Consider the following 22,593-nt stretch of genomic DNA (forward strand, 5'->3'; position numbering starts at 1 on the left):
CATTGATATATGTGTTATTTCAGAAATGTTAAATTTTAGAGAAAATTTGTTTCAACACAAATTTATTATTATAATTTAAATAATGAGATATAATATAATATGAATAAGCATAATAACTGATACTTAAATATTATTGGAAGGTGAGGTAAATACAGTTGTGACAGATTAAAAATAGTCTCCGAGTATAATAGCTTTGTGTAAACCCTTGCCATATCTCTTTATCAAGTTTTTTTTTCGTCTTTTTAATACATTAATATCGCAGATATTTTTCTTGATGTAACGTATAATGAAAGAAAAGCCGATGTTATGGTTCGGGTCTCGATTCGAGTCACGGTGTGTTGAGAAGCTGCCACACGTACACGACGCGTCTTGTAATTAACACGACCCAAAGGGTTAAAATTATGTCAGATACTGCCGTTTACTTCCATCTCCACGATGCGACCCGCGGCCTCCGCCCTCGTCACGTCTCTCGAGTAAGTATTCCCGCGAGCGTCTTAACGTAACTCGCTTCGCAACGTATATGCCCGAGCCGCTAACGCCGTGTAATTATAAGCGCTCTCGGAGTGACGATAATGGCGTCATAATTACGGAGCCCCCTTACTTTCCGCTCCTAATCGGTACGATGGCACGGCGATGAAAAGATGTGCTGGACCATCAACATAGTCACGCTATAAGATTTTCGGTAAAAACTATATGAACTGATCGTGAATGATTATTGCATCAAGATCAAAGGGGGAGAAACGTTTGACTGAAATTGAAACACGTTACGTGTAATTTCGAAATACGTAAATAATCTGAAAAGACTGGTTGCAACTGTATAATGAGTAAAATGAGTTTGACAGGAAGTTGATGAGTTGAACAGATATTACCGTAATCCGTTAAAATTAATAATGGATATAGATAGATGGAAGATTTATTTCGATTCTAGGTCAAACTGAGAAAAACAATTCGTATATAAATCCGGATACCGGAAATGAAAAGCAGGGTGGTTGGTACATTTCGACTGCAATTCGATCCTGCATTCACGATCGATAAGTTTTTGCGTCGACGAATGGTATCTTTTGCTACTATTCACTGGATTCTGGATATATTAAAATCAAAGTGAATGCTGCAATCGCGAACGCGATACTCGGTTGTTCACGTTTACGCAGACCCCTAGCGTTGACTAGGTCATCAACAGTGATCAATTTAAAGCGCAGATTCGCCGGGGTCTATTATCGGCCAACGTAAAAGTCGAGTCTCTTCAAACGACGCGACGTTGCTCTCTGCTCGCTATTGCAGCTTCTCGTATTCATGGAAATTCTAAGGACCCTATAAACCCTGTTTAAGGATCATTTCGATCGAATTAGGTCGGTCCACATGCACGCACGCGCACGCACCCATCTGCAGCGTAATGGAATTCCGATACCAATTTGCGTCCGCTTTGCTTTACGTCAGCATAGTGACAGCCGCGACCTCATCGTTGCATCCTTTCAAAATTATTACTGAAATCGGGTAAATTGGATCGATGAGAAGTGCGAAAATGAGATCTCTCAATTATATCTTTTTTAGCTTGAACCAAAGATGTTTCCAAAGCCTAGCTCTGTAGCAAATTCTCCCTCTCTCCCTCCCTCCCTCTCTCTCTCTCTCTCTCGCAATAGGAAAACAAGTAATCCTCGTTACTCGATTTTAAATTATATTTATTCCATTTGTCTATTCGTAAATTTTTCATCTACTTATTTGTAATTTATCTCAACAGATTTCCATATTGAAGGATTAAAAGATTTAATATCTTTTTTTAAATCAGCACACGATTGCTTAAGAGAAACATGTATTAATAGAGGTTTGAAAATAATTCCCAAATCGTCCCTATATGGTTCGTTCGGGACAAATATTTTAATCGAGTTCCGCACCGTGCTCGGATCTTAAACTGCAGTTATGGAAAATAACTGGCAAAATAAGCCGGCCTTCGGAAAGAGATGATAGACGCAAGATACAGCGAGAAGTTGAAGTATATGTGAGAGTGACGCGAAAAAGAGAAGCGAAAGGAGGCGACGGCCGTGGCGCTCGAATAATGATCGATCACACGTTCCGTTCGCCTGTAGAACCGGATGTCGTGCCCTTCCGCAACAACCCGCCATGGACGGTCATTTGTTCGGGCTGGCGCTTATGTACGATCCCGGGGCCGTGTCACGCGGAAGCCTCGATGCTCGTTCGTGCCGATATATCGATGCTATTACATCAACGTCCTCCGTTACGAGCAAGTTTTCGTTGTCCTTTTGTGCTTTGTGTCGCGCGTGAAATTTACTATCGATAGCGCAAAGCGAACCGCATCGCAGTTAGTGGCTATTATACGCAGTTACAACTATTTGTTTTGTCGTTTTGTCGTATTTAGTAATTTACCCGTCACAAAAGAATATAACAATCACAAAACTCGACCTCGCGCAAGCTTGTGCCATTCACTTGCTTGCTGCAGATGTCTTAAAATGCAAAATTGGTTTTATCTAGCGAAAGCCACTCGCGCTCGTGTCGTTAACCATTAAGTGTCGAAAACCGCGAATTTTCTGCACGCTATCCGCTGCCATTTCGTTCCATCTCCGCGTCTACAGGGAACATTAAAGTTTTAATGCGGCAGGGATAAGCTGTCTTCGCCGCGCCACGGGTTATCCACTAAATGCTTCAACGACAACCACTGCAATTTTAGTTTGGCCGAGTTGCCGAGTTGCACGCAGTTCTTGTCTCGAAGTCGTCTAAAAGACTTTTGTTTGAATACACAGTGCCGATTAAAAATTTGGAATCATGCAAGAAAAACGCAAGAACTGCAGGAAAAAGGTAAATTTCTGCCTGATAGAAATCCTATTCATTAGAGTTTTAATTATTATAGGTACTAATAATCGACGTTCTGCTGTGTAGTACATGTTAACTTCATTATGATCAAATTAAGCAAATTTAATTTTTCACTTAATTTTTCATTATTATATAGAACAGCGAAAATTTGAATTTAAATTCGCAATTAATTAATCGGTCATTCTTCTCTTCTGAATAATTTACTAAATAGTATTAATAGCTTTGTACTTTTGCATCTGTTTTGTTACTTAATAGTAAACAATATTTATCGTTCATTATCATAATTTGTGAGTGAAATCTAAATAAAAAATGTATAATACGTGCGCTCATCGTACGAGTAATGATATTTCGAGTAAAGACAATTTCATCGTTTCCTTAAGATTTGGAACGAGAAACTACCTTTGTTGTATGTACGTGAGTTTGTCGTGCTAGAACTTTGTGTCGGAACTTTACAGCGTACCGAAATGTAGGTATACAAATGAGCGGTGCGGTGCCCATCGGAACGATTAATCACTTTCCTTGCGCGGTGCACGACTTTTAAAAACTCCGCGCACTTCGCTTGGTGACAAATCGAAAAGGGAGTATACGAGCGTTTCGAAACTCGAATCCAATGCCGAATAGTAAAACTTTGGTCTCGGAGTATGGCTCACTCTACTCAGATTAAATCGCATTTATAGACGTTCTTGATGAGTTTCGGAGAGATTCTTATAGCGTTTTTCACTGGATAGCACTGAGTGCGCACCGAAAACTCGTTGAGTTCAGATGGCACTGTCCGAGTGCACTGAAAGTGCGAATTTCTTGCGCTTCCAGCTAAACATCTCAGTGCAGTTCTGTGCATATTTGTCGCTCTGAATATGGAAAGCTTTATCAGTACTCGTGTTGCACAAAACTTCTTATTAAATTGTTTCTGTTTATCGGACAGATTTCCATAATCCCTATAGGGAATCATTAGCCATTCCCTTATAGGGTATGCCGCATCTCCCAATATATGAAATTTCCCTTCACAAATTTTTTGTAAATTATCATTGATGTCCGATAACTTTAAAACTCGGGAATCATGGATCTTTCCTGGAATCCCAGTGAAGACATCAATGAATCTTTTTCGAGCATCACATATACCCTGTAATGTAATTGCAGGAATATCGTGCCTATTTACGTAAGTGGACTTTATTTTATGTGCTGGTGTTCGAACTTTAATCGACGTCCCATCGACACAACCAATCACATTAGGAAAACCAGCAACCTAAAAATTTATATATCTTTATAAATAATTTTAATTTATATATACTTTACTCGCCTAATTCTTAAATTAGTGTTAATAATTATTGACATACATGCTATATATATATATATATATATATATATATACACATATATAATAGGCACGATATTCCTGCAATTACATTACAGGATATATGTGATGCACGAAAAAGATTGATTGATGTCTTTACTGAAATTCCAAGAAAGATCAATGATTCATGAGTTTTAAAGTTATCGGACATCAATGATAATTTACAAAGAATTTGTGAAAATGACAAAATATCCAATTCTGGAGTGGTAGGTTCGCTACCTCCTTTGCTCCGATCAGATGGATAGAATCCAGAATGTGCATACATCTCTATTATCTTGTAGGCTGTTGTTCGTGTAACGCGAAAATGACTTTTAAACTATAATAATATAATTATTTGTAATATTGATACTAATTTATACAAAACATATTATTGTTTTACATAATAATACAATAATAATACAAATTATAATCTATAAAGATAATAAAATGTACATATATGTATGCTTACATCCTTATCCGTAAGGTTATGTACTACCTGAAGAAAGTTTGCAATCTTTGGAATTTTTCGCGGATTTTTTTCTTGTAAAAAATTATCTTCATCACTGCTAGATGATGATGATGATGAAAGCAAATTTAACAGCTCAAATATTAATCGTGCATCCCGCCCAGCCATATTGCACTAAACTGGCACCGTCTCTCAGAGCTCGTGCCGAATTCTTGCACTAAAGTGCGAAAACTCGGCACTAGACTTTCCAGTGAAACAGCACGCACCGTTTTCATGCGCACCGAAATGCCCAGTGAAACACGTTGCCCATGACGAGTGCGCACTCAGTGCGCACTAGTTCTCCCAGTGAAAAACGCTATTAGAGAGAATTTCTTCTCGAAGATAATGCTCCGTTAGATAATATACAGTTGCGAGGTGAAGTAAACTTTTAGCGTGTATAACTATGTTGTTAGTATACGACACTGAACTATCTCGCCAAACTTTGCATCAAAATACGAGTTACTTTATAAAATATTTGTTCGTTTCGCGCTGGTGGAGAGGAATGGAAAGTGTTGTTTAACACTTAAATTACTTTTCGGTATATTAAGGATCAAACCGTTTTCTACCATTTTTCTACCATTTACGAAAAGCGTAAGATACATCAGGGAAGCACATATAATTTACATAAATATAAAGTGTTGAAACGCATAACATGAATAAATTTAAATTTAAATTAATTGGATGTGTCACCGCGACGAGAAACAATTTTTCGACTGTTTTTGCACATGACAAGTCCGGTAGAATATCGATCATATAATGTGTGAGTGTGTGGGACTAATCAAGCTTGTAGCATCACTCGCGCAGGGTGATTAGATGCGCTATCCGACCTCAAACAACCCGCCGTTCTAACTCAAACACCAATCCCTTAAGGGAAATAAGATGTTAGATTATGTTACGTCGTTAAAGGTAATTAATACTGCCTTTCGCTCGCATGCCGCGCAGTTGCTTTCGTTAGAATTTAATGAGACGTATCATTAGCGTGATATTTCTGGTGATATCTATTATAACAGACATACATCGCTCTTATACATAAATCAGAAACTATCGGACATAATATAATATAATATAATATTATAATAGCATATTCTGCCAAGAGACGGTTATTGCTATTTTTTCGTCGCAGTCTATTTGACGAAATAATCAAGTGTTTCTCGCGGGAAAGAAACGCGAGAAATGCGACGTGTAAACTATTGTAATATACGCATGTTTATTACGCGCGGCGGAAAGGGTGAGAGAAAAATGCGCGTTGCTTTTAATTAATGGAGCGTGTTAAATGACGCCATGTTCTATATGGATTGCTTTTGTTCACGGTTTAAATGACGGGCGATGTTAATCATCGCGACGCACATTACGGAGGGTGAATTGGCGACGTACCCACTTAATAGGGCACGTGACAGGCGGGGAAAAGTTGCACCAACAACATTGCCATACAAGTTGTGCAACGTGTTACGTAATCTCGAAACAGAGAGAGTTAACATGCTCGGAGGAACAAGTTAAGTGCATTATAATGTGAGCGTCTCGTCGCGCCGTTCGAGTATCGCGTTATTGATAGCATCAGCGATGCTTTACGGATAATAGCCGTTAGGGAACACAACAAAATTTATATTGTTCATTAACATGTAATCAATATAGTAACTCTCATCAAAGAGGAACGCAATTTTATATTTCCTTGAACATACACCTATATAAAAATGTTGGACGTCGATAATAATGTGCTAGAAATAATGTTTTATTTTAATTATTATTTATTTAAATTATCAGGGCAATGAAAACGTCATTTTTATTAAATGTTTTTAATTAATTTGTAATTGACGTCACTTTTGCGACTGCGTTATTAAATTTCGTTAATATTTATTGAAGATTTAATCCCGCACGTTTTAATTTTTTTGACTTTTCGCATTATTTGCATATTTTAATTACATATTGTTTTATTGAGATAATATCGCAATTTTGGCGATAGCGACAGTTTCGAAACGTCAAATTTTCCACGGACCATGTGAACCGAACGAGATTCACATTTCGATCACGCTCGGAAAGGTTTTCGATGGGTCATCAAAGGCTTAAGTCTCGAAAGACGAGGTTCCTACTCGCCTTCGATGAGAAAATACAGAAGTGTTAAGGGTTAATCCGGTGCCAACTCTCCGTCACTCGCCACTTAATCCGAAATCTCTTCCCTTCGTCGCGCAGAGCAAATTCTACCGCGATTTGCTGAATTTTGCGACTACGAAGTAACGATAAAGCGAAATTTTAATCTTCCTCCATATTTGAACAAATCACACACACACATTTCGCATATAATATTAATAAAATAAATATTTACCTATTAAAAGATTGTCCAATATGTTATCTTTCATATGACTTCTCGCTTCACACTTACAATTGAAATTAGAATTTCAGACCGCGTAATACTCAGTATTCAACCGATCGCTTTAATATCGTGTCACGCACTTTATTACGATGTTAATTAACACTTTAATCCTGAACGTAATGTAGTTGGCGCTTTGATTTGCGCCTTGTTACAAAGTTAATCGAAGTTAAGAGATGAAAATTTCTGTCAAAGAGAGTCGCTCGACAAAACGAACAAGGGTGGTATTCTGCGGTGGTGAAAATATGCTCATCTGGAAATATCGGAAAATACTCTGCGAGGACAATAAATGATTCGGATAGTGCACATTCGTAGTTAAACAATTCGGATAGTGGGCAAAATTTTTTAAAGTTCGTATTAATGTTATTTACCAATGTTCATTAACTTTGCATTAATTAATGTATCTTTCTACCATTTATATACTATTTCGAAACCAGATGAGTAATCGGCTTTACACTGCGAATGCGAACAGATTTATCGAATACAAGATATTTCTCGTCTCGAACGAGAATGTGTCGTCGCGGCATGCAGATGTAGCATCCCAGAGAGATTGCCGCCATGCGACCGCGCATTCCGGGCTCGCGCGTCTTTTAGTCTCGACAACATACCGCGCGCGAATACACCTTCGCACAGGAATGCGTAAAGGAAACACGAAGAACTACTCTCTTTGTATAACACACACACTCTCTCTCTCTCTCTCTCATTCGTTGAAAAATATGTCGATTTTTCGTGAGGTAATCTACGCGACATGACGCGACGCGGTTCATCTGTCTCATCGACGTGCGAACGAACGCCTGGTTCGATTTAAAAGATTTTCAAGTGTGTTTACCGTGTTTGCGTCGCACCACCGAGAAACGAGAAACCTCATAGTAATAGGGTCTCTTAAAGTGCTCAGAGTAATTTCTTTAAACGCCGAACGCTGCTTTGGAGAAGGAGAGTTCGCTAATGAATTCCTGTCGGGTTCTTCGCCGTTGGCGCCATCGAAGTGTTTACGTCAAGCGTTGTCTCTCTCTCTCTCTGTCTCTCCCTTTCTACGAAAACGCAGCTTTCATTTAATCAGCCTCTTCTCTGGAATAATCAGAATAATACGCACCGTAAACTGTATAAAACTTACTTAAGAATATTAAAGAATACATTGAGATGAATAATAATATTTTTTGACGCGGAGCATTACGAGATGTCGGTATTGTTTCCCGATTTTGTCAAAGTGATCTTTATAATAGATAGTAGGTCTGATCCTGTACACTCTGTACTACTTACACTGACCCTTTCTCGTGCGACGCTGTATAAAAGCCTCGACGCCGTAAACGCCTCTCTATTTGAAATGCATTGGTCGTAGGCGAGGAGCACGACGACGCTGTTTGCGCTGTCAACCGGCGGATAATGGATCGGGGTCATCGGACAGGCCGCTGTCACGCCGGTGGTGGCGGCGGCGGCGACGGCGACGACGACGACGGTGGCGGCGGTCTATGAGGGTGACCCGTAGAAAAATGACTATTACTTCGCCAAAGATCAGGTTAATAAAACGATCGGTCAATGTTGCCCGCGGCCATCCCAACAAGCTGCCATTCCTCTAGATACGCGGCGTATCGCGATGCTCTCACACGCCTCGCCAAGAAATGATCGAGCGACATGTAATTTTAAGTCGACCATATAGGTGGTTCGTAGATTTCTAAGCAGTATCCGGATACATCTGTGTCAAATGCTGTGAACAAGTAATGACATTTCTGATATAATTTTACCTTTCGAGTGGAGTTTCAGGTTATTTTATTTTATTTTTATTTCTTTTTATTATATTACACATTTTTCGCGCGCGCGCGCAATTCTAACGAATTGCAATAGCGGAGAATCACAAAAAGATTTTTAAATAATTTTGATGCATTGATTTTGTTATTTATATTATTTTTGCCAACTCTCTCTCTGTGTGTGTGTGTGTGTGTGATTATGAATGTGTATCGCGTACATTTCTCTACTCTCTAAATATTACTATAAAATACCTATTTTACGCGTCAGTAAATGGTTTTTTTCTCTGTTTTCCGTAACAATAGAAAAATCGGGCGTGCGCCAGATCTGTCGAATTGTTAATTCCGATATACATGTCGCGCAGCATCGTCGTCGCCTGACAGGAGATTCATGCTCGTCCCAGCTGTTTAATATTCCGCATCTGTAAGCCACGCGAACAGGCTGTGCTTTTTTACAGTTTCTCTCTCTTTCTCTCTCTCTTTTTCTCTTCCATACGTGAAATACACGTATGAAATTTTCTATGGCGTCATAGCGCGCGATGGAAGGAATACCGAAAGCGCATTTTATAAAGAACGACGGCGTCCCTTTTACCATGCACATTCACGCGGAAGTATAACGGAGCAGGAATATCGTTCGCGCGGCGCATTCCGCAGCCTGGAGAAGCATGACCTCTCTCAGGTAATTTGCGTCCTCGTGCACGCGCGCGACCCTGTGAAAATCTGCCGAAGAAATTTATTTGCCGGTACGATGAATCCCCTTGCTGCGCTTTCGCATCGTGTCTTCTTGATGGTTAAAAGATGGCACGTTTAATGCGCGCTAAGAGCCGTCCTTAGCTTGTCTTTTAACGCGACAACGACGTGGTGCCACATGGATCCGAAGGCATTACGTCGACCGATATTAATCGTGGTTGCACCCTAAAGTAGTTTGCGAAATTGATTTAGTTTTTTTAAAACGTCTGTTCGTTTTTTTAATGTGAAATTTCTTATCCGAGTGAAAATGTCGATAAATCACACATATGTGAGAGTGTCCTGAAGGCCCCAGCCAATGTAATAACAATCCGTTTATCTATTCCCTTTAGGATCGTTCTCCGTTAAGTTTGGCCTCATCGATCAGCGGCTTATATCGATCTCCATCACTGCTTATTGTTATTGATTTCCGATATATACCAATGTGTGGCGGGCTTATACCGAAATTCTCCCTTCGCTGATAAGTCTTTCGTCGTTTCCGGAGAATTGCAGCTAGCAACAAAAAGTGCGATGGCACTTGAGAGTTTCGCTCTCCAGCCTCCAGCCTCCAGCACCGACCGACGTGTGTTGAAAAACCGCATCCGGGAATATCTGGATCAATTGCCGCGCCGCCGCCGGTGGTGGTGGGTGAGTTAGCGAACGGGCGGGCCGGAGGGAGGGCGGGCGAGAGCGAATTTTCTCGATGACGTACTCGTCGTTATTAAAAATTCTTAGCGTGAGTAATCTCGGTGTCGGCGTCGTGCGGTTGGGGCCAAAAGGAACGCGATACGTAATTTTCTCGTAATTACATTTACGGGAACCAGCAACACACTGCCGCGGCAGCTGCTTTGGGGAGAACCGTCCTCGGTATATTGGATCTCTCAAGTACCTACTCATCCTACCGTCCTATCGTTGGATGGTTTCTGCGAAACTTGAACTTTCCGTCGGAGAGCTCAAGGCGATCTTGCCGAGAACGAGCACCGATCGCGGTCGATGTCGTTCTCGTTCTCATTCTCGTCCTCGTCTTCGTCCTCGTCCTCGTCCTCGTCCACGCCGTGCCACTCACCTTTAAGCGACGAGATTCTTCCTCCTCGAAAACCTTTTTTCCGCTGCATGGCTTTCGCTCGGGACTTAATCTTTTCTGTAAAGTTATGAAAACGTCGCGCGCCGTAGTACCGGCCACAAGAGCTTCGTAGTGTTTCGGTAATGAAGTACGTTCCCGGTCAAAGAGCGCGACATGTATTCTAATAACGTCGCATCGTGAGATTAATCGGACCAGAATCGTATCGAAAGGACTTTCCTGATTAATGGAATTTTTTATTGTAAAGTGGTTATCTCTCTTCGGTCTCTATATCTTATTTGTCTTTGTACCTTCCGTTACTCGCTTCCCGAATTGAATTCTGAGACCTGACATCGCGTAAATAAAGGAACTCATTGTAGATAAGTAGCTTTTTAATTGAATTTCTCTATATAGTTAATATTTTTTATTTCAGTTTTACATTTCAATTAACCGGCTATAAATTAAGAGACTGTTTTTTTTTTCATGTTAAGGTTACTAATTTGAAACGTTTTTAAAGAAACGACCAGTTTCAGCTAATTAAGAAACAATTTGCTCAAGTTCTTGACGTATATTAATTCTGCATCCGGGTTAATTGCAGCGCAACGCGTATTTTTATAATTTTTATATTATAATACCATCCTCTGCTTACGATACTAAAATATCCAACCTAGACATGATTGAGTGGCGTTATTCGCGCGCATCATCGCGTAAGCCAGCCGTCCATCAGCAACCTCGGAAAACATTAAACAACCGACGGCTCTCGCGCATCTCATTTGCAGTAAGGATGCGCCCTTGCCTATCTCATTATCCTTTCTATGCTAACGTGAGTGATACGTCATCGCAGTATGAAATTCACTTCCCTCAGTTAATCTTGATACACAGTGTTACTCATCACCTTATTGATACATTAAATTTTCTAACGTGATTAAAAAAATCATTCGTTGCTTCTAATATGATTAATTGATTTAATAACAAAGCTCACGATATTTATGTTATCCTTTGTGTTGGAATTAAATTCGTTATCTAAAGGCAGTCGCAACAAACCACTTATGTGATAGTATGCGAGCTGCAAGATGCTTCCGTTATGTAATTAAAGTGTCTAAAAAAATTAAAGGAATATATAGTAACTCTCTTTCATTGTTTATTTTATTCGCGTCAGTCGACATTAATTACTTTACTTTTAACGCCGCGGCCGATGACATTTTGTCAGTATCTTCTATTTCGAAGACTGAACATTTTTGGTGCGAGAGGTGCACTGCGTTTTGATGATCTGTCATATGGATCATTTCATTATTTTTTTGAAATTGAGGTATCTTGGATGTACGAGTGCAACCAATTACTGGAAAGAAGAAAAGATAAAATCACAGACATATAAGAAGCTCGAAAATCAGTAAAAATAAAACTTGAGTTCAGTATCATTTTATAACATATCATGTATGATTTGTCTTTTTATAGATTTATTTATGCACCCAAAATATGACAAAATACGAATTATATGCATATTTCTTTTTTTTGAATTTCATTTTTCTGATTTAAAACGGTACTTTATCTTGTGTGTAGGTACATATATAGTGCTTTAGTCAGGATATGTGTGAGAGAGAGAGAGGGGGGGGACATTTTCGTGTAAAGTTAAATGACACTCGCGATTGCCATGGTTGTTGCTATTTTCAGAAATTTTGCATTGTCTGCCGTCGCGATTTCGTCGTTCACCCACGGTGATAAATATTTCGGCGAAATTGCAAATTTTACGATGATAGGGGTAAACAGTACAGTTGGCCACTTTACAATAATTTTCGCCACATCTTAAAAAATTAAAGATTGTAAAGAAATATTATTAAAATGTTTTTTAGTATAAAAAATAATAATTATTACAAAAATATTTTTGTATTTATAATTGAAAACATTTTAATAGTATTTCTTTATAATATATCTTTAATTTTTTAAGCTGTGGCCAATGATTGCAGAGTGATCAACTGTACTGTTTACCCCTATTTGATTACTTGAGGCTATAAGGGGAACAAATCGCTGCGGTAAATCACCACGATTATCTTTAACCTCTTTAAGCGCCGCGCAAAGGAATACCGTAAATTCGGTCGCGCGCATAAAGCTTTCAATTTTTGCGCGCGTAGATTTGCGTGCGTGCAGTTGTCGGAATCACGTGTTTTATTCGTGTGTTTGTGGTTGCCTTCATCTTCTTTTTTTCTTTAGAGCCACCGTAATTTAGTTTTTGACAGCTTTCCTAAATCGAGCTGTCGAGTAAATCGTCCGCGCGTATAGTCCGAAAAGAGAGACGTGGCGAGCCGAGCGGACGTACGGACGAAAACGACGAGCGCCGGAGCTCCTATTATCAAATACGCGCGTGGGATACAGGGCAAAAAAAAAAGGGAAAAGCGGATCGGAGATCCGTGCCGGACACGCCCAGCCGCGTTTGCAACGTTTTCCATCGTTTTACTCTTCCTCTTTTTTCATTCCCGGAGTGCCTCTGGCGTTTCTTTTTCTGGCGGAATGGAGGTCACGATATTTGCGTTTCCGTCACGCGCGCGCGTATCGCTTGAATAATATATCCTGATCTAACAGTGGAGTATGTGCGGCAAAATATATTTCCTATTTTGTAGCATAGTAATTTCCTTTCATCGACGTGTATGCGTGAATTTGTGTGTGTGTGTTTCGCCGTTTTTTCATTTTTATTCGCTGCGCGCCTCTATACTCTTGCGCCGAAAAAAAGGATGCTTCCGACGTTGATGGTTTCGACAAAGTGCTCGTAGGCATTTAACGCGTTCAACCATGTGCATTGCTGTGTCCCGGTGTTTTTTTGCGAAATAAAGAAACGCCGTCGTTTGGTGCGCTCGGGGCCCGACCACCAACGAAGAGAGAGGCTGGAAAATACGAAGCTACCGTGTGAAAGTGCTTGATCGAGTCTACCGAACTTTTGCCGCACATAGATGTGTGGGAGACTACTGTTCTGCCTGTCTGCTAGAACGACGTAACTCTCGAGAGTCGAAGTTGAAATATCCTCGGATTCGCGAGCGTAAGGTGAAAAAAAAACCCTCGAAAGTTCCACTGTTCGAAGTTCGTTCGCGCCATTTTGGCGCGATAAGAATCACTTCCATGCATTATTCATATCACAGGGAATGAGAACGATGTATATTGTACTTACGAGAATCAATATGCGTACTTGAAATCGCGCTTACATGGAATAACTCGATGAAAGCGCCGAGAATAACCTCTCACTTGAGATGAAAGGTTTCGTGGCGATAGCAAATTGTACATATGTATTGTAAACTTTAACATTGATATTCTTGATAGATATACATATTAATGTTATTTCGCTAACAATATAAATATTGTTTCTGTTGTTACGAAAAATAACCCGTTAATCCCGCAGATATATACGAGATGCCTCAGGTTGCCTGCATTTTCTTTCCCGCGCGTATATACTCGTTGACGTCCTTTTTTCTTTCGTAAAGAGAGGAGTATTATATTTACCAATATTTATATACAATAAAGTGCGCGTATCACAGAGGAGTATTGAACGCTTGCTATTGAACGAAATTATTCGTGGTTGATTCTTATTAACGTTAACATTTATTTTTATGTACGATGCATAGAAAATCTATCTGAAAGTAGATAAACTGATGCTGCTACACCCTAGTCTTTGTTAGTAACAGAAATGTTTTATATGTTTTTGTTCTTAAAAAGATGTTTAAACGCATGCAAATGATGCACGATAAGTAGAAATGCATAAAAAGTAATTACATTATGGAGATGAGAATTACGTGAAAAAAATCTGACGAAAGGATTAGTGTAACTGTGTTTTCTTTTCTTTCTTTTTTTTTTTAAATTGAACTATACTATCGCACATCGGACATAGCGGATTAATATAATGTAAAGTAGCAGCGAAAGCTGCGCGTTTTTTTGCGATTCAGTTGTAGAACATTTTCATCGAAAATATTAAACGGAGTTGAAATCAGCAGCGATGTCGAATCCCCCCCTCCCTCCGCTGCTTTTGGCCTCGTTTCGCGTTTGCACTTGCATCACTCTTCTCATTTGGTATTCACCATTCGGCTCGCTCTGTTAATTGCCTTATATTGGTAAAGTTTCTACTTCAAATTATACCGGAACGAAAACCTGTATTCCTTTCTCGCTTTGCGGCCGCGAGATGAAAATACGAGCAGCTGGCGGTAGGCGGCCGATGTACATTCACTTTAAACTTTATGTAATTAATACCTTTTTTTTTTAATTTTCAGGTGAGTAGCTGGCGAATGTACGTATAGCTTCCAAATCGGAGCAATCGTCGCAAAGTTGTGGATGGCATGCCATGCGGCAATCTGCAATAATTCATCGTACGTATTTACAATTGTTGTTAACCTTGTGTGTATGTAGTAGTTCTAATTGGCATAATTACACTGTCTGTACACGGAGTGTCAGATGGGCAACTTCGCTGTCAGCAAATGTCAATAATGGAGACATGTGCTGGCCGCGTTGTAACCGCGGTATTGAACCGTCATTACGATGGATAAGGAATCGTGGCAAACAATGCCCAAGTCGCGATTTGATTAATTAGGTGTCTCTCTCTCTCTCTCTCTCTCTCTCTCTCTCAGCGGTATTTCTTCGTTTCTATAAAAGTCGTTCGCGCGAGTAGTAAACGGGAATGAATTCACGACAAATGCAAAATATCGACAGCTATACTTACCAGAAGAGCCGTGATAAATATTAGTGTATCATGATATTTATCTCTTAGAACTTATTATAAATAAGCTGGTATTCATTAACTTGATTTTTTAAAGTTTTCATTAACTTCAACCTGTTAGAATAATACGATTTATAATTAATTTTTGCCATAAAATATTTCATATAAATCTTCAAATTAGCCTATGAGACATTGCTATCGAAGTATTTACGGGAATATAAGTACCTTGACGTTTAAAACGCATGACTAGGTTCTTGCTCTGGCAAACTATTTAGACAATTTTCTTCAAATGTATTGGACGACAAGCTTTTTGGAATCAGCTATAAATTATTCGTCGCGCGCTTCTGCATTTTGAGCATACGTCTCCGTAAAATATTTGCCATTAATCAAGCGGGGGCTGACCCCGTCGAGCGCTATCGTGTCGTGTTGTGTCGTGTGTGTACACGTATTCTAAACATTCGACAGAACCGTTGTTTTTTTCTTTACTTCTCGGTGCGGTTAGCTTTGCATCTTCCGCATCATCGTCGCGCCAAAAACATTATGCTAACGACGTTTTCGCGGATAGACTCTCTGAGAGACGATAAAGTCTCTATTTATATTCTTCCGATACACACAAACGCAAAACGGAGTCATCGGTGGGTCTCGCGAGAGAACGTAAAGCGAGCCTCGGGCTCTTCCGGAAAAATGCTAAACATCGCCCACGTGAATGGGGTTACGTGCGAACGCGTATCTCGGCGCAGGAGCGCGGTTAAGATCGTTTATAAGAGAATTCTGATATATATGTTGTGCAAAAGAAATTTCCCATTTGTATGCCCACACGCATCCGATGTTAAAGCGATCTTGCGCGCTGCCGATCGCTACGCATGTATGTCGAGACATCGATCGGACAAAGTAACAGTTGTATCAAAATTACATCGTAGGATCGAAAAGTCTCCGATAATCATAACATTCTAATTACAATTATTAATTATTTCCCATATTTTTGTTCGCGATTCTTTTTGATTATTTTTTAAAATGCATTTTGTAGATTTCGCTTCCAGTATTTCAATATTTTTCTCAAAGCCGCACCGGCTCCAATTTATCGTCTCGACGATGTGTGAGCTCCATTGAGGTGTTTTTCGTCGGCTGGTATTTTTTTGCCGACTGGCACAGTTTTTTGCGAAAGTCTGGATTATACTCGGAGTGTGCGCGGTTGACACAGAGTTACTCTGGTTATCTACGATAACCAGAGATATTACATCATTAAAGACTATCGGTTTTTTTTTTAACGAGACAAGCTAAAGCATATTTTAATATGTAAATAATATATTTAATAATATTTTAATATGTCGTATAAAGCTTATTTTAATATGTAAATTAAGATCTAATTTCATATTTATATTTACGTTAGTGCTGTAAGTGAATTTTGCGGTGAAGATTGCTTAAAGTATACCACGAAATTGATGCGTGCCGTCGCTAACCACTCCCGTCCTACGATAAAAATATCGGCGCATTCTCGAACCTCAGCGCAATATCGCAAATGGGGTCCTTTGGGAGACAAGGAATACTCGTGGTCGTTAATATCTTCGCCGTAGTGCGATCCAAGTCGATTCTCTCGTAGAGAGAAAGACCCACCAGACGAGTATTCGCGAATAAAGAAAATCGTGTGATCTGTGAAAGGGGTGCTCGAGAGGAAGCGGCGATGGCTTGATCGCGCGAACTATCTTTCTCCGGCGATAAGACGAAGCGATCTTATCTCTCTGGTAACTTTACCACGGGTATTTCTGGTCGATCGGCGGAGGAGCGTCGTTGACGTTGCCGCGCCGTGGCCGCATCCGGTATCTGCGACTTATCTCTCGACGATTTCCTTTCCCGCTCCGCCCACTCGCGTCCCACGTCCCATACTCCCACACCCGAATCTTTCTGCAGGAGCGAGGAATATCACCACGGTGCAGTTACTCGGAAGTATCCTCGAGGACGACGGTTCTTGAGAACATTTGGACCTGTCCTTATGCCGGAGCTACTTTGACGTCTTGGCGAAGGCCGGAGAAATATTAAGGTGGAAAACTATTCGGTTCACGCATTCGTTCAATTCGTTGCGTTACAACTAAAATATCGCAGCGTATTACAAATGAACTTGCAGCTTTAACACTCCGCTGGTCGGAAATGAACGGGTCGGGTTAGAGGAAGCGGGGGATTAGGTAGGAGGCCAAGGATGAAAAAAAAGGCAGAATCGGACGAGAGGACAGTCACAAATTGAACTGAAATCCCTTGGGCATGACGAATATGTGGATGGGAGATGAGTACCAGGTTTGTTCGGCGGCTCGATCGAGTTCCAGAATAACGGAACACGAAAAAAGAAGATAAGGAGTGCAACGGCTTTCCTTCGAGAGTCAGAAATGTTCGATAAATGAGAGCTCGATGAAGTCGTCGGACGATCGATAGCTTCTATCGATATTATAAGTTGTTCGTGATATTTATAGAATCATCGATATCTATTTAATCCCCGAATTATATGTTATGATGTAATTACCGTTTCTTTCTCCAATGGCAGCGTTTATTCTTTGAAGAAAAAATATCGATAGCACGACGATTTATATTTTACGGAGCATCAGCAATCTGTACTATCCATTTCGGCCGTAATAACACACTTAATTCGCACCGCTGTAAAATAATTTGGGATCCAAGCCAAGATTTTTGTCAGCACTTGTGCCGGCACATCGCCATCGCCGAGAAGGATACGCCGTAATTTGCTTCGTATTATCCCCAGAGGCGAGGCTAAAAGCTGCCGCAGTTATACGATAAGGAAGTTCGCGCAGTGTCGATTTAACGAGTTCATTTAGCGAGGAAACTCAGCAGGCTGATGTTCATGTGTACAAGCGGCCCCCTTGTACCGAGAATGTTAATGTTGACAATCGTACTTACCCTGAAAGTTCCGTCTTACGGAAATGCAGCGAAAACTGGTAAATAACGATGATCTTGTTTTACTTGGCGACACTTCCGAAGAAAATGTACAATATAATCATTTGTACGCAATGAGATATAAATGCATTTATTTAAACTTACGAGAACGGGATGAGGTAGCGCGACGGGACGAGATGGGACAAACAATTGTATGCGAGCGGTGTTTGCACATTAATCAATGGTTTGTTTTTCTATAAATGGAGAAAAAGAGCGCGGCCCCATTTCTCCTCGTATTCCGTTATTGATACCGAGGTTATTGATCAAATCGCACACGCGGTTTTATTTCGACATGTATCTCACTACACTACGTATTAATTAATCAATCGGGTCGGACTGGTCGGAGTGGAAAGAGCAGGGCAGCAAGCCGTTACAGGGAAAAATCTTATTTAATTAGTTGATGAAACGACCCAGAAACCCGTCAAACCGAACAACTTACTCTACGAAATTTATTTCATAATACGGCGCCGCGATTCAACAATAGAAGAACGAGCGAGACGCAGCGGAGTTTCATTATTGTCAGTTTAATTAAATAAAGCAGCTGTTCGCGGAGCTACGCAGCAAGTCCATTCAATTCAAACCTTGCTATTCTTTTCGCTTGCACGTGACGGTTTCATAAATCTCGAAAGACAAAGAGAGTATATATATATTCTCTATGAGAAACGCGTCAATTCCAGTACGGCTTTCCTCTATCATCTTTGCATCTATTTTCGGATCGTAAATTTCGCAATTCGACGTTACGCTTTGCGTTGCTAATTACGGGATACGGATCGTGTTGTAAGCGCGCGGTGTTGCCCGTAGAAGTGTAGAATATACAGGATGCGCCATGTCGGGAACATCGATTCCAACCGACAGAGAACTTCATCCGGTCCGCGAGTAATTTCGAAACGTCGAAACTTCGTAACGGCGATATTTAACACTTTGCACCGACAGTGCAAGTTCCGCGATCCCCTATTCGGCCATGTTAACATGAATTACGATAACATTCACGTGGCCACGTCAAGAACGATTAAGCTTCGTTGCAAAGCAAAAGTTTCGTGCGAATTTTTGTAAAAAATTTTGGGGAAAGAGAAAGGATTGGATCGATTCAATTCAGAATTTACAAAAATGTGCCATTTATATTTATATACATGAGGCACATTTTATCGAACAATTTTGCAATTATTCATATGGAATTTTATTTACAATTTTAAAATAAATATGCGATAAATAGATGGTCGTTATATACACAAATCAATCAAGGTTAATTCTCATCTGTTAAATTTTTGCTTTGTAAATGTGAAAAGTACGCATCGTTAACTCTTCGAATGTACAGAAGCGTCGGCGTCGGCGTCGGCGTCGGCGTCGTTACATGTAAATGCGCGAAAAGAAATATACCGCGCTTCCTTTATGCGGTTAACGCTTTCTCGTTCTTTCGACGGAGATTTTTCTCTTCCGCTCGATAAACTGCGGCAGGGGAGATGCCTAATAATTATAAATTATAAGTATTTATGGTCCATAGAATCTAGTTACCCATAATGGTGGTGTGAATTTGCGGCAATTACTGACTTACCGACTATAAGTTTAAAACATAAGTATGCCAGATGTAGATGTTCTTTGTGCTTATATTCTCACGGTTTCAGCTTTCTTTTTATAAATGTGCTCCTATATAACGCAAATAGTTACAAGGAATGTCTTTATTAAGATGAATATAATTGAACATAAAAAATTAACGAGAAATGTACAAAGATAAGTATACAATAATCTAAATTCGCATTCGCCTATTTTGTTCTTATTTTACTCAATCAAGAAAATATTCTTTTTAGATATATATAATGATTTTAAGATGTAACGCTTTTTATCAGGTGAGTCTTTCTCGCGAAGCTATCTTTTTTGAACTACAAATTCTTCGACCCCAATTCCTTATCGGTTTTCTTTTAGTAAGAATATCTTACAATTATAGTTTTATATATAACAGTTTTTGCATAGATTTCTATAACTAGGTTTTAAAATAAAATTTTATTAATGTAAAGTTCATTTAAAAAATATAATTTTATCTTTTTCTTAATTTTTTGAAGCTTAGTTTTGAAAAAATTCTTTATTTTCAATTGCTTATAGTACAATACAAAAACTGTCAGGGTCTTAACGTGCTTATAAACAGTCAAAAAAAGATCTAAAGAATCCGTAGTTAAAAGAAGCACTTTGTTATAGAGGAATACCGTACTTATGTATCGCATTCAATCTTGACACGTGCAATTTGCAATTCTCAAAAAGCACAATTGTCAATTATTCCACTATTGTTTGTGGTTGTATTTCGAGGTAGATTCCGCTGACGCGATTTTTATCCGTGTCGGTTGAATTGCAGGTTTTACGTAAATTTGTATTAGCCAGAAGATTCTCGAAACTTATTCTTCTTCTCGCCTTTAATGCGACATTAATGTCGCGCCGCATTGTGGTAATTTGAAATTACAACGGCGAAATATCTCTTGAATGCCATATAATAGCAACAGTGGGTATTCCCCGGTATTTTTGTTACGAAGTGCAAGCTAACGATTTAAAATTTAAACAAATCTGTTTAAAATCTGTGTATAATCTTGAAACGTACTTGTCACTATTCACATTTCAATTAATTTATATATGTATCTTTTTTCGATGCTGCACAAATGGGGAATTTATTCTACGACTTATCGCGCAATTTTTTAAAAATTCGCAAGAAATTCGAAAAAATTTCTTCTCTTTCTCACTCTCTCGATTTTTGCAACAAGCATAACAACCGAGCAGCGATAAAGGTATCGACATAGTATTACAAAATTTTATGTATCGCGACCTTTTTCGTCCTAAATCATCTGTGAACGCATCGTCTTTTGCTGTATAGCACGCACGCACAAAGTGTGTGACGCGAATCGATCTGCGCCAGGTTTTGACGTCAGACCGGAGGATCGGGCCGATAAATCGTCGTCCATTGTACAGTGCAATGGATCTGGGACGATTGTTCGTTCCTGGTGCCGGCACATAGAATCTGTTATGGGGTCATTATTCTTTTCATTGACGCCTTTTCTTGCTAGTGTCATTTCACCTATGTCCTCCATTGTGCAAACTACGTATTACAAGATAACAAGTATGTTGAAGTATTAATCGCAGAAGTAGGTAAATGATCAAGATTTTATGGTTTTGAAGTTTAACTGCATGAACAACGGGTATGGCATTTCATATTAACTAATTTTTTATTATAAATATATAGCCGTAGTGAGAATAGTATGTATAATTTCTTTAAATACGATAGCGATTATTTCTTACGATTACTAAAAATATATTTCTTCGCAGTGATTTAAACTATTAGAAAGCGTTTATTCTATTTTATTATCGATTTCCATGTTAATGCTCTTTTAATAAGCATTAGAAGAGCTATATGATTCATTTACGTTCAACTCATTATATTGTTATTATAGGAACAAGTATCGAATATCAGAGTGCACAGTTGCGTAAATCTTTTTCTTTTCATCTTCTTATTGCAATGGGGTACCCGCAATTGGTTTTCTCTTTCTTTTGTTCGAAGCATTCGTCGCCTTCTGAATATAAAAGCCCAAGTTTCGAGCTATTGGCCACCAGATTGAGCGGAAAATATCTGGCTTACGAGGTTGCTCACCACCGACTACTTGCCTGGTCAACCCTTTACACTATTTCTTTCTCTGTGCCTCTTATCGCTTTCTTTGTAGAGCGTGTATATCGGGTGTCTTAATAATCCTATAATTTTTAATAAGCTTTTTAAAATTAATTAAATAATTACTTGAATTGGATCTACTTCTTTAAATTTTTGCATTAAAAATCTTAAAAATTAATTTTGATTTTATATTCTTTTGATAAAATAAAATTTATATAAATTCAATTTTATAAAAAGATTGTTTTATTTTTACTAGTCATATTTTTAAGAATTAATTTGGATAAATTTTGTAATTTGTAATTATTTGTTATTTTAAAAAAATTTTTAAGATTTGCCGACAGAGTTTAAAAATTTTTTTATAAATTATGGTTTTTTCTACATTTAAATAATAAGACGAACTTGGAACATCCTATATGTGTATGTATATCTCTCTAACGGTTCTCGGCAGCATAACCAGAAAAGCCGATCGTCCGCCTTTGTTCGCAGATTTTTTCTCTCGCAAGGACTTCGTCCAATTAAAGGGAGAGTTCTGCCCCTTGATGTCGAAGTATGCTCGTTTGTCGGAACACAAGGGCGTCCGTGTCTGGTGATTCGCGGTTGAGGGAACAGCCAATTTCTCGAAATCGTACTTGGCTTGCGACGCGATTGCTAAAGCGAATTCCTTTATTCAGATGTTCGCGCATGCTTCTCTGTATTATAGCGTAGAAAACTCTACGACAATTATATAATCCTTTTGCAATGAAGAGCGATAAAAAACAACTTTTTAGGA

At 39.2% G+C, this 22,593-nt stretch overlaps 1 protein-coding gene and 1 long non-coding RNA gene across 6 annotated transcripts in view; one reads left to right on the forward strand and one right to left on the reverse strand.

Annotated features, from left to right (window-relative positions):
• LOC143893878 (neurotrimin) overlaps nucleotides 1-22,593 on the forward strand; it is a 298,243-nt gene that overhangs the window by 89,806 nt on the left and 185,844 nt on the right. The gene's annotated exons all lie outside the window — the stretch shown is intronic.
• The window catches only part of LOC143893883 (uncharacterized), a 220,244-nt gene that overhangs the window by 28,027 nt on the left and 169,624 nt on the right, over nucleotides 1-22,593 (reverse strand). The window contains exons 4-5 of one of the 2 annotated variants that reach the window (XR_013255944.1): nucleotides 8,287-8,731; nucleotides 6,384-8,094 (exon numbers count right to left, since the gene is read on the reverse strand). The exons of the other annotated variant lie outside the window; for it this stretch is intronic. This is a non-coding gene — a long non-coding RNA (uncharacterized LOC143893883). Of the gene's footprint in view, nucleotides 1-6,383; nucleotides 8,095-8,286; nucleotides 8,732-22,593 lie in introns of those variants that run through there. 2 annotated transcript variants of the gene reach the window in all.

The sequence above is a fragment of the Temnothorax americanus genome, unplaced genomic scaffold, assembly GCF_048541705.1.
Source record: "Temnothorax americanus isolate GAGA-0224 unplaced genomic scaffold, ASM4854170v1 Scaffold13, whole genome shotgun sequence".
In the NCBI taxonomy this organism is placed as follows: Eukaryota; Metazoa; Arthropoda; class Insecta; order Hymenoptera; family Formicidae; genus Temnothorax; species Temnothorax americanus.